Here is a 4,364-nt window from a genome sequence, read left to right as displayed (position 1 = left end):
CCCCCCCCCCCCCCCTGATATTTTCCCTCTAATAAATATATTTTTATAGGGGTTCGGGACTGCTTGCAAGTTATAAATTTGTCTTATGAAATGGCGAAATTAAATACAAAGTTTGAATTTGCATATTTGTGTATTTTTTAACTTAAATGTACATACAATTGTCGGGAAAAATTATATTTGGATAACATAGAAAAATATCTTAAAAAATATTTTTTTTGGTTAGGTACTCTAGGCGATAATTTTGAGATTTTGGGAGACCGAAGCCTAATACCATACTATTATAAAATTGAATATAAGCTTAAAAAAATTAAGTAAATTTTAAATAATTTTTTAAGTAAAATGGGCGGAGGGCTTTTAAAGTTGTTGGTAGAGCTTGGCTACAGTTGGCCCAATGTTTGGATATGTAAAATAGCATAAGTCTCTTTGTGACAAAACTGTGTTTAAACTATAATTGACATCTAGATTGTAGATTGTACAAAGAAATAAACATCAGTAGATACGTATTCGTTTATCACGGTATTCGCATATCACGTTATTCGTTATTACTTATTTATTAACCTAGTAAGTATTTTCAGAAATTAAGTAGTTATTTATTTATTTATTTATCAGAAATATATACCTACTTATTTTTTAGTTTTTTATTACCTAAATTGCAATAATATGTTTTATGATTTTTCAAAAATAATATAAAAATGTTGCTACATAGTACATATTATATTTAAGCATATTTTGAGAATTTTAACTGCATATTTCGATAATTTTTAGTGCAACAAGTCAAGTCCTGAACCCTAAATTTATTTATATACGAAAACTGTAAAAACTTGGTTTTAATCTATACTTAAAACACCCCCCCTCCCCCATTTCATAATCATGGCTACGCCACTGATTATGTTATAAGTAAACACTAGTGAAGTCAGCGACCAGCGTCTCAACGTTTCAGTAGTCAGCTAGGTAGGTATCAATAAAAAAAAAATTTAGTAGATGGTAATGCAGTAAGTTGAATTAATTTTGGCCGAAAACATTACATTTGAAAACGTTATCGTGTGTATAAAATACGTTAAAAGTTAAATGTACTCAAAAAATATTTTGAAATTACAAAATTGCTTACAATACTTACTGTGTATTAGACAGCAATAAATAATTTTATGATATTACAAAATTTCAATGCAACGCAAGTACATGTATATTAATCTTAATATGTGTATTTATTTTTAAGGAGCAAAAGTTAGCTAATAGTTGTATAATTTCAAAGTTAATGTAATATTATTATATCGATTCTATATTAATATTGGATATAATATTATATAGATACAATTTAAAGTTCGAAGAACCTAAAATTTAAAATTATAATTATATTATACCCAATAATAAAATTGTAGATTTTTATATTCTTTTATTTGTTCAGGTCATTTGAAACTGGCATCTATCAAACTAATTTTTATTGATACAAAAACTTTGATGTACCCAATATTATTTTAAAATGTATTAAGCATAAAGGTAATTGGGGTCTGTAAAAAATCGTTCGTGGTCCATTGGCTGCACTTTTAAATTATGAATGTTTCACAAAAATATATCAAAAAAATGCCCATGGCACGTAGTGTTCACAAGCGGTCACCCATCCAAGTATTAACCACGCCCCCGACGTTGCTTAACTTCAGTGATCGGATGAGAACTGGTGTATTCAATGTGGTATGGTCGTTGTCGATAATCTTGTAGTATTTTATATTATTTAGCCATTATTTAGGTATAAATTAGGGTAAAGACGATCAGTTATTATAATACACATCGACATTACTGTTGCGAATTGCGATCCCGATTAAAGATATTACTATCTTAGATCATGGTAGGGATCAATTATATTGATTAGTGTAAATAGTAAATACTCCATATGAATTATCTACTGTAATATATTGACAATTTAAATATGGCGATATGCTTTCAGTATTTTATTTTATTTAAATATGAACTTTAAATGAGTATACCAGACACCTATTTTATAGCCACTAAATTATGTTTTAAGTAGTTGCAAAATTTTCAGTCTACAATGTATTACAAAAATTTTGATTTTTTGATTTTTGCTTCTCCAAAAATTGAAATACAAAAATATTTAAGAGGATGTCACACCCTCATGTGCTGTCTCCGTCTTACAAATGTTCAACATAGCAAAAGCTGTTTTGCGCGGGACAACTTTTATCTTTCTGTGTTTGTAGTAATGGTTCCAAAATTTCTGAACATATAGGGTGGAAAATTATTTATGCAACAGCGTGCCCATATTTTAGATAACATAAATACAATAAAAGGTTTTTGCTTCTAAACATTTGGTTTTAGATTCTGAGTGAAACGATGAATGTATTGATTTTACAATAATGTATGTTTTTTTTTTTGTGTGTCTGTCATCACCTTTTAGTAAAAATGCTTAGATTTTCTTCAACAGTATCTTTTCTGATATGAAAGTTAATCTAGTTGGTACTTTTTTTTGGGGGTGGGGGGGTAGTCAAAAGTAAAAGGTCCCAGTAGTTTACAAAAACGCCGTGAAAAACAAAAGAAAAATTAAGGAAAAACGGGAATTTTTAGGCAAAATCGATTTTTCACAAAATTGAATTTGGTTTTAGGTGTAACTTTAAAAAAAATGACCGTAGATACATGAAATTTTGACTGAATGTTTATATTAGCATTTTCTATCCACCATAACATTTTCAAAATATTTTTGACTTATTTTGAGCTCTTTACGGACATTGTCACTTTTCATTTTTTTTTAGTTTTTTTTCTAAAAATATCAATAAAATTTTATTTGTTGATTAAAAAAGCTTGAAATTTTAATAAAAGGCTCCTAGTATATTGTTTCAAAAGCAGATGAAAAATATTAAAAATCCTTAGTCACAGTTTTTTTTTATAAGAATTTAAAGTTCAAAAATTGACAAAATATGGATAAATCACGAAAATTAGCAAATTATTTTGAGTTAAGAATTCGTAAAAATTTTTCTTTTTAAATCTAAGATTTTAAAATGTAATACAAGATTCCTTATAAGGTTATCTACCTTTATCAAACAAAAAATATCCATAAGAAAGTCAAATTAAATTTTTATGATCGTTTGAAATTCATATTTTTACAACATTTGATATTCACTCGATTTCTCATGTAACGATTTTCTTATTCAAAAACGAATAACTGTAGATACATGACAATTTTACTGAATGTTTATATTAGAATTTCCTATACACCATACAATTTTGAAAATATTTTGACTCTTTTTGAGCTGTTTACGGACATTTTCAGTTTTCAATTTTTTTAGTTTTTTTTTCTATAAATACCAATAAAGTTTTATCTGTTGGGCCAAAAAGTGTAAAAATTGAATACAAGGCTCCTGATATATTGTTACAATAGCAGTTGAAAAATATTAAAAATATATAGGCACAATTTATTTTTATAGTCATTTTAAGCTCAAATTTGGACGAAATCACATATTAAAAAACCTGGAATAACTATTTTAGTTATTTTGTTGTGATTGTATATTATTGAAACTTCTAAAGTATACTATTATATATCTATGATAGTACCACGATTTGTTGTTGATGTATAACGCGTTATAAGTACCTAATGGATATTGTGATATGATTAATTTGGAATTTATTATAGATACCTATTATTTTTTTTTTAATACCATAGATAAGTATATAAGATACCTTATACCTAGACTGACATACCGTCCCCGCTCAGAATCGTTTTTCTTATACAGTGATATTATATCATTGAATTTAAATTTAATATTATCCATTATACAGTGACCCACTTGTAACCTACTGTACAGTAGAGCGACATCAACTTACCCACCTTTTTAATATGACGTTTTCATAAATTTGGGGGATAATATCAAAAATGTGGGTAAGTCAATTTCAAGTAGACTTGACGACGAATTGAAATGTGTTTTCAAAATTCTTATCGTTACATTAGATCAATTGGTATGTTTGGCAAAAACCAAGTCTAAAATAATATGTTGCACGTGTGTTAGACAAAGACAGAAAATCACCCGGTGGAATGATCACCTTAAGTGATCATCGATTTACGATCGGGATGTGCAAATAGCAAATGTATATCAGCGGTGGGTACGGGCAACGGATGACCTCCTATATTCATACATCATAATCACCAATAAATAATGAACGTACGTATAAATAGGTATAGGTATCTAAATAAAATTCTTATATACCTAACCTTGACTAAGATGAGGTAAACAGGTTTGACGAATTTATAAGATAGTGAAATATGAATACACATTACGCACAGCCATTATAACATCACCTACCATTATATTAAGTATATACTTTAGTATAAACAGCATTATTATTATTATTATGGTTATGGT

The 4,364-nt window shown here is 27.7% G+C and overlaps 1 pseudogene; it reads right to left on the bottom strand.

The window, feature by feature from the left end:
• Nucleotides 1-1,582: 1,582 nt before the first annotated feature.
• Nucleotides 1,583-1,703, bottom strand: LOC115033964 (annotated as a pseudogene).
• Nucleotides 1,704-4,364: the final 2,661 nt, after the last annotated feature.

Source organism: Acyrthosiphon pisum, chromosome A1 (assembly GCF_005508785.2).
Source record: "Acyrthosiphon pisum isolate AL4f chromosome A1, pea_aphid_22Mar2018_4r6ur, whole genome shotgun sequence".
Classification (NCBI taxonomy): Eukaryota; Metazoa; Arthropoda; class Insecta; order Hemiptera; family Aphididae; genus Acyrthosiphon; species Acyrthosiphon pisum.
The sequence above is the reverse complement of the archived record's forward strand: the minus strand, read 5'-3'. Positions and strand labels throughout refer to the sequence as shown.